Genomic DNA, 8,237 nt, shown 5'->3' with positions numbered 1-8,237 from the left:
ACACTTCATCCACCACCCACCACCATCATCCACCACCATCATCCATTGTCCATCATAGAGTGTGTGAGTCATCTCGGGATCCAAGATTGATCGTAAGAGTTCTTGACAATCAAGGCCATGTTTGCCTAAGTCTCTTACATCACTTGGTGAAGACAAGTGTTTAGTATAATACTTTTTATTTTTAATCTTTTGCACTTTTTCTTTGGTTTTGTATTAATGACTTTAATAACTAGTTGCTTATGTTGAAGGTGATCTTTCCTTATCGTTTGTCCGTGGTGTCTTGGCATTATTTTACTGTCTATATAAAATAAAAGATTTTCACCATGCATATCTCCACGATCTATATGGAGGTATGTTGGCTACCTGGTCGGGGGTTAAGGGAACGGTTTGGTAAGGGTCCTGCCCTTGTTCAGCGTTTAGAGGTCCTGCAAGGGACCTGGGTCAAATTTAGTAGGATCTCCTTCAATGCCCATAGGTATTGGATGGCGGGGATCCAAACTCTTTGACCCCCTCATAAGTTAACTACTATTAATACTATAACCCGGCTATTTATGACTGTATCCCTGCTGACTCAGACTGCTTAGTCGAGGGTAACGTCACCGCCAAAAGCGGGGCCTACCATAATTTGCATTAATAACTTAATTCATTATCTTCCAATAATCCAACCCTTTAGGATTGTATCCTTGCTGACTCAAACTACTGGGTTGAGGGTAACGTCGCCTTCAAAAGAGGGGCCTACTACAATAACTAAGATAATCTCTTAAACAAGTGCAAAAGTGCGAAAATAATCAAAGGTTATACTAATACACAAGTCGGATCCAAGTGATTCATCTTGTCTATCTGTTTTTATTTTATTTTTATTTTTCAGCATTTAGTCAGTTTTTATTTTCTTAGTTTAAAAACCTTTTCAAACATTTTGATTAGACGTTGAGGATAAACCGGTACTAAAAGCTCTTGTGTCCTTGGACGACCTCGGTATCTTACCAACACTATACTACGTCCACGATGGGTGCACTTGCCCATATGTGTGTTTAGTGTTAGTAAATATCGTGTTTTATAAATTTAAAACTTGGCTAAAAGTGTAAAAAGAGCTTAAAATATACATCTAAATTATGTTACACTATACACGCATCAAGTTTTTGACGCCGTTGCCGGGGACTCAAGGATTTTAAGAAAGTTAGGAATCAACGGCCTAATCATCTTTTTATTTTTTCTTTTTAATTTTTAGGATTTTTTTTAGTTTTTCAGCTTCTGCAGAGCTCAGCACGGGCCGTGCCTGGTCGGACACGGGCCGTGCCCAGCATTGTTACTGGCAGTTTTAGTTTTCCAAGTTACAGAAGGCTGATCACGGGGCCGTGTCCAACTCTCCAGTAACTGGGATCTGGAAAACAATCACTGTAACTCCGACCACGGGCCGTGTTCACTGAGCACGGGGCCGTGGTGAACCTTCTGACCAGCATTCTTTTCTGTTTTTATTGCAGGACTTGGAACCAGACGCCACCCCTACGTAGTGTATGAGCTCCAGTTCTAATAAGGACATAAAAGAACCTCTAGAAGAACCCTAACGCTTTCTCAGAAAAAGACTAAAAGCCAAGAACCAAGAGAAAGTTTCGGGGAATCCACTTCCAATGGCGGACCAACGTACCCTCATGGATTATCTACGACCCACCGTAGGTAACTTAGGCGCCGCTATCAATGCACCGAATGTCGAAGCCAATAACTTCGAACTTCGGCCGCATTTGATACAAATGCTCCAAAACTCCGCAACCTTCCATGGGCTTGCGGACGAGGATCCCCATCTACATATTACTAATTTCTTAGAAATATGTGATACCTTTCGGATCAATGGAGCATCAAATGACGCCATCCGCCTTCGAATGTTTCCTTTCTCGCTAAAAGACCGAGCAAAAGCTTGGCTCAATGCCCTCCCAGCTGGATCGGTAAACACCTGGGATGAACTAGCCCAAAAATTTCTATATAAGTATTTCCTTCCAGCTAAAACGGCTAAATTAATGACTGAAATTAATACATATTCGCAAGAGGACGGGGAATCCTTATATGAAACTTGGGAAAGGTTCAAGGAGCTATTGCGAAAGTGTCCACATCACGGCCTTGCGATATGGCAACAAGTATCCACTTTCTATAATGGGTTGTTGCCACACACAAGGCAGACACTCGACTCTAGCTCCGGGGGACTTTTAGGTAATCGCCGCCCGCATGAAATATATAACCAAATTGAGGAAATTGCTCAAACCAATTTTCAGTGGCACACTCCCCGAGGCAATAAATCTATTGCCCCGGGCGCCCATAAGGTTGATGAAAGCACTTCTTTACAAGCCCAAATCGAGGCTCTTTCTTCAAAAATAAAAAAATTGGAAATGACAAAAACAGTCTCGGTTATGGCTTGTGAAGGGTGTGGTGGGCCACATGAAAATTGGAGTTGTATGAAAGAAACAGACGATCAACAAGAGTCGGTAAGCTACATTGACAATAGACCTAGGCCGTCGGGTCCTCCAACGGGCACTTACAACCAAGGATGGCGAAACCACCCTAACCTTGGTTGGAGAGAGCCCGGCAATAGTAGTAACCAACAAACCCAACGAACAAACTTTCAACAACCAAGAAATGAGTCACAAAATTTCACTCAACAACAAGGTGGACGAGAAAAGCTTGAAGATACTGTATCTCGCCTCATCTCCGACACTGAAAAAAAAAACTCGGAAAGGTTTCTACAATTAGAATCAAGTTTTAGAAATCAACAAGCTAGTATTCAAAACATAGAAGAACAATTAAATCAACTAGCTCAAAACTTTTCCGAGAGACCACAAGGTGCATTACCAAGCAATACCGAAACAAACCCAAAAGCGCAAGTCCATCTCATCACGTTATGAAACCGCACCGTGGGGCCTGCGGAAGCACCACCGCCAACAGAAGAAACTATACCCCCGCCTCTGCAGGAGAAGAACTCCCCTACATCATCAGAGCCTACCAAGGCTCCTCGAGTTCCGTACCCCGGTAGGTTAATTCGTCAAAAGACCAATGAGCAATTCGCAAAATTCGAAAGTCTATTAAAACAATTGCATGTCAATATTCCTTTTATTGATGTCCTAACCCAAATGCCCAAATACTCTAAGTTCATGAGGGACTTCCTCACTCATAAAAAGAAAATTGAAACCTTGCAATTAGTTAACTTAGGCGAAGAATGCTCTGCCCTCGTACTCAACAAACTTCCCCAAAAGAAAATCGACCCTGGAAGCTTCACGATTCCCTGCTCGATCGGGGACTCCCCCGTTCGTAATGCACTAGCCGACCTTGGGGCTAGCATTAACCTCATGCCTTCATCAATGTTTAAAAGATTCGGCCTAGGAACAACGAGTCCTACAAAAATGAGCATACAACTTGCTGATCGATCCGTCAAATTCCCGCAAGGTGTCATCGAAAACGTCCTAGTAAAGGTAAACAAATTTGTCTATCTGGCAGATTTTGTCATACTCGATATGGAAGAAGACACCGAAGTCCCCCTCATACTAGGGAGACCATTTCTCGCCACCGCACAAGCAGTGGTAGACATGAATGACGGAACACTCACCCTAAGGTACGGAGATGATGAAGTAAAATTCGGTGTTGGGAAGAGAATAGAGGACGACGACCCGGTCAACTACATGAAGGTTATTGATTCGAGTTTGGATGCTGCTCTCCGACGGTGCAACATGGGATGCCAAACATCCCACTCAGAAAATATATAACCTCACATTGGGTCTAGCCAAGGACCCTTATAAACGTGGCGCACCACGGAGGCATTCCGCGGAACTATCCTTAGTTTAGTTTAATCTTTTAGTTTTAATTTACATGAATAAAACACACTCATGGTGGAAAAGGATGAAAAGGGAACGAGAAACATGACCCCATGCACAAGAACAAGGCAACCTGACATCAATTTCTCCAATACAGAAGGTTCAACACGGGCCGTGTCCAACCAACACGGCCCCGTGCTGCACCCCCTGCAGAAAAACGCCCAGTTCAGGTAACTGGACACAGGCCGTGTTCACCAGACACGCCCCCCGTGTCCAGGCTTCTGTTTCTTTTCTTTAATTTTCGTTACTGGCACCTGAACACGGGGCCGTGTCCGGTCCCCATGGGGCCGTGTCCGGTCCCCACGGGGCCGTGTCCAGACTGCCAGTAACATAAAATCTTTGCTTTTAACACTATATTACACATCTAATCAACCTAAAAATTTATTTTTGGGACACATTGAGGACAACGTGTAATTTAAGTGTGGGGGGATGCTAAAACCTTGAAATTTTGCAAGTCCTAAAAACAAGCCTTACACAAAACTCTATTGGAACCGCTAATCACCCCAAATTTTTTTCAAAAATTTTCAATTTTTTTTTCTTTACTTGTCTAAAGTTTAAGTTGGGAATTCTAAGATTACTAAGGTTATATTTTTACAAATTTACAACCGAGAGCGTCGTGATAAAAAGAACCAACATAAGAAAATTACGAAACGGCATGACAAGTTTAGTTAAAATTTGATTATATATACTTGATCATATAGAAAAACCCATTCCCACAAAAAGTGAGTTTTGAGCCTTTATTGAGCATACAAATACACATCTTTAGACTAAATGCACATTTTTCATTTCTTGTGTGAATAGCCGCTTGGTTCTTACGACTCTAGAACTTGCCACGACGATTCATTCCCGGTCCTTACCAACTTAAACCCAAGTAAGTAAATGATGGAGGCATTAGGACTAACCCTTTTTCTTTCTACACCATTATTTTTCAATTTTTTTACCACCTACCCAAAATCCCCCTAGTTAACCCCTTTGAGCCTAAAACCTTTCATTTCTTTACCCTAAAACCTTTTTACCCACAAAAAAAAACCCTTTTTATTTTTTACCCTTTATTTTAGTAACAAGCTCGGTTTTCGTGTGACTACAAAAAAAATGAAGTTAGAAATAAACAAACAAAGCTCTTGAAACAAAAGCTTGTCTGAAGAAATACTTCGAAATAAAAAGTCACTAAAACAAAATGTTTTACGAAAACCGACGCTTTTTACGCTTTTCGCCCTTTTCTACTAACCACTAACCCACTCACCCACCTTTAGCCCAAGCCTTTACCCAAAAAGTCCTCTTGATATTTACAAAGGTAACAAGTTAAAAAGGAGGAAGATTGATTGCTTGGCAAGCTTATGGTAGGAATAAGTTCCATGCCGCTCTCGAGTGATTCACTAAAAATACACCTTCGGCCGAGTGTGAGTGATTTCTCCCGTGAGGTATGTGAATCTTGTATATAAATGGAATTTTAAAAAGGCATGTTATGCCCAAATAAGTAATTTCTCCTATGAAACGTTCTAAACAAATCATAACGAATAGGATTGTAAATAAATAAAAATAAAACCCAAAAAGATCTTGGATTCCCGACACTCTATGACAAGCCAAAACCTTCTCTTCTACCCATTCCATTTAGGAGTGTAAGCCACATATTAAAGAGTTTTGCTTGAGGACAAGCAAAAGTTCAAGTGTGGGGGTATTTGATGTGTGTGAAATGCAACATATAAAATACATCAAATAAGGCATAAAACTAACCCTTTTTAAGTACTAATGTTGGAAAAAGAGTGCTTTTGTCTTCCTTTTGTATTTTCAGGATTAAATGAGCTCAAATTCACAAAAGAAGCAAAAAGACAGCTAAATCAAACATAAATACAAGAAAAGGAACATAAGTGGATTGCCCGACCCCTCAACAGCATTCTCACAAGCAAAATAGAGAAGACAGAAGACTGAACACGCCCCGTGCTCAGCCAGCACGGGGCCGTGCCCAAGAAGCAGCAGAAAAGACAAACCTATAGAAGCTTCTATTGCCCACCACGGGGCCGTGTCCAGCGAACACGGGGGCGTGGCAAAAGTACAGCAGGCGCATTAATTGTAATTGCGAATTACAATTAATGAGGAGAGAGAGTGTCAGACAGGCACGGGGGCGTGTCCAGCGGACACGGGGCCGTGCCCAGCCTTCTGTTCAGCCTATAAATAGGAGTGCTTGGTTTCATTGCAACTCATCCCTTGGCACACCACCTCTCTCACACTTCATCCACCACCCACCACCACTATAACACCATCATCCATTGTCCATCATAGAGTGTGTGAGTCGTCTCGGGATCCAAGATTGATCGTAAGAGTTCTTGACAATCAAGGCCATGTTTGCCTAAGTCTCTTACATCACTTGGTGAAGACAAGTGTTTAGTATAATACTTTTTATTTTTAATCTTTTGCACTTTTTATTTGGTTTTGTATTAATGACTTTAATAACTAGTTGCTTATGTTGAAGGTGATCTTTCCTTATCGTTTGTCCGTGGTGTCTTGGCATTATTTTACTGTCTATATAAAATAAAAGATTTTCACCATTCATATCTCCACGATCTATATGGAGGTATGTTGGCTACCTGGTCGGGGGTTAAGGGAACGGTTTGGTAAGGGTCCTGCCCTTGTTCAGCGTTTAGAGGTCCTGCAAGGGACCTGGGTCAAATTTAGTAGGATCTCCTTCAATGCCCATAGGTATTGGATGGCGGGGATCCAAACTCTTTGACCCCCTCATAAGTTAACTACTATTAATACTATAACCCGGCTATTTAGGACTGTATCCCTGCTGACTCAGACTACTTAGTCGAGGGTAACGTCACCGCCAAAAGCGGGGCCTACCATAATTTGCATTAATAACTTAATTCATTATCTTCCAATAATCCAACCCTTTAGGATTGTATCCTTGCTGACTCAAACTACTGGGTTGAGGGTAACGTCGCCTTCAAAAGAGGGGCCTACTACAATAACTAAGATAATCTCTTAAACAAGTGCAAAAGTGCGAAAATAATCAAAGGTTATACTAATACACAAGTCGGATCCAAGTGATTCATCTTGTCTATCTGTTTTTATTTTATTTTTATTTTTCAGCATTTAGTCAGTTTTTATTTTCTTAGTTTAAAAACCTTTTCTAACATTTTGATTTGATTAGACGTTGAGGATAAACCGGTACTAAAAGCTCTTGTGTCCTTGGACGACCTCGGTATCTTACCAACACTATACTACGTCCACGATGGGTGCACTTGCCCATATGTGTGTTTAGTGTTAGTAAATATCGTGTTTTATAAATTTAAAACTTGGCTAAAAGTGTAAAAAGGGCTTAAAAGATACATCTAAATTATGTTACACTATACACGCATCAGCAATGCCGGGGATACTTATCAACGCGTCATGGACAAGGCATTTGAGAAGCAAATCAGCAGAAATTTGAAGGTATATGTCGATGACCTAGTGATCAAGAGCAGTGAGGACAAACAAATGCTCGAATACATCGAGGAAACCTTTCAAAAACTGAGAGAATACAACACTAAACTCAACCCTAAGAAGTGTTCATTCGGGGTAGAAGAAGGTAAGTTCTTAGGGGTAGTGGTCACCCGGGACGGCTTTAAAGCCAACCCATAAAAGATAGCCGCTATAACACGAATGCCCTCTCCCAGAACTTTAAAAGAGGCACAAGCACTGAATGGGCGTTTAGTGGCCATAATCAGGTTCTTGAGAAGACACGTCGAGAGATATTTGCCATTTATAAAAACGTTGAAAAATTGTCTTAACAAAAAAAACTTGAAATGGACCAGTGAAGCAGAAGAAGGCCTGCAAAGACATGAAGCGGTTCATTGAAAAGCTACCTATGTTGACGGTGCCATACCCAGAGGAACTTTTGCAGATGTACCTGGCGGCAGCTCACGACGCTGTAAGCGTGGTACTCATGGTTGAAAGGGATAACAAACAAACACCCATATACTACATTAGCCGGGTACTAGCGGGACCAGAAACGCGGTACCCAACACTTGAAAAACTGATACTTGCATTAGTCCACGCTACCCGGCGTCTCCGAAGATACTTCTAAGGGCACCGCGTGCAAATCTTAACAAATTATCCCCTGTAGCAAATCTTACACAAACCAGAAATCTCTGGGAGATTGGCTAAATGGGCGATTGAGCTGGGAGCCCTAGATATCGAATATCGAAAACGAACAGCAATAAAGGGGCAAGACATCGCCGATTTCTTAGCTGAAATTCCTGATGGAGAAGTGATACAATACCCCGTGGTTAATGACATACCCGAATCTAGCACAGCCAGGCAGAACTTGAAGTTATACACGGACGTGTCTTCCAGTGGAAAAGGATCTAGGGCGGGCCTCATGCTAATAAGCCCGTATGAAAT

General features: G+C 41.7%; 1 non-coding gene across 1 annotated transcript; it reads right to left on the bottom strand.

Moving 5' to 3' along the window:
* Positions 1-2,006: 2,006 nt before the first annotated feature.
* On the bottom strand, positions 2,007-2,113 carry LOC118483054. Its single transcript, XR_004869522.1, has one exon. It is a non-coding gene; the product is annotated as a small nucleolar RNA R71 (small nucleolar RNA).
* Positions 2,114-8,237: the final 6,124 nt, after the last annotated feature.

This window comes from Helianthus annuus, chromosome 1 (genome assembly GCF_002127325.2).
Source record: "Helianthus annuus cultivar XRQ/B chromosome 1, HanXRQr2.0-SUNRISE, whole genome shotgun sequence".
Classification (NCBI taxonomy): Eukaryota; Viridiplantae; Streptophyta; class Magnoliopsida; order Asterales; family Asteraceae; genus Helianthus; species Helianthus annuus.
The sequence above is the reverse complement of the archived record's forward strand: the minus strand, read 5'-3'. Positions and strand labels throughout refer to the sequence as shown.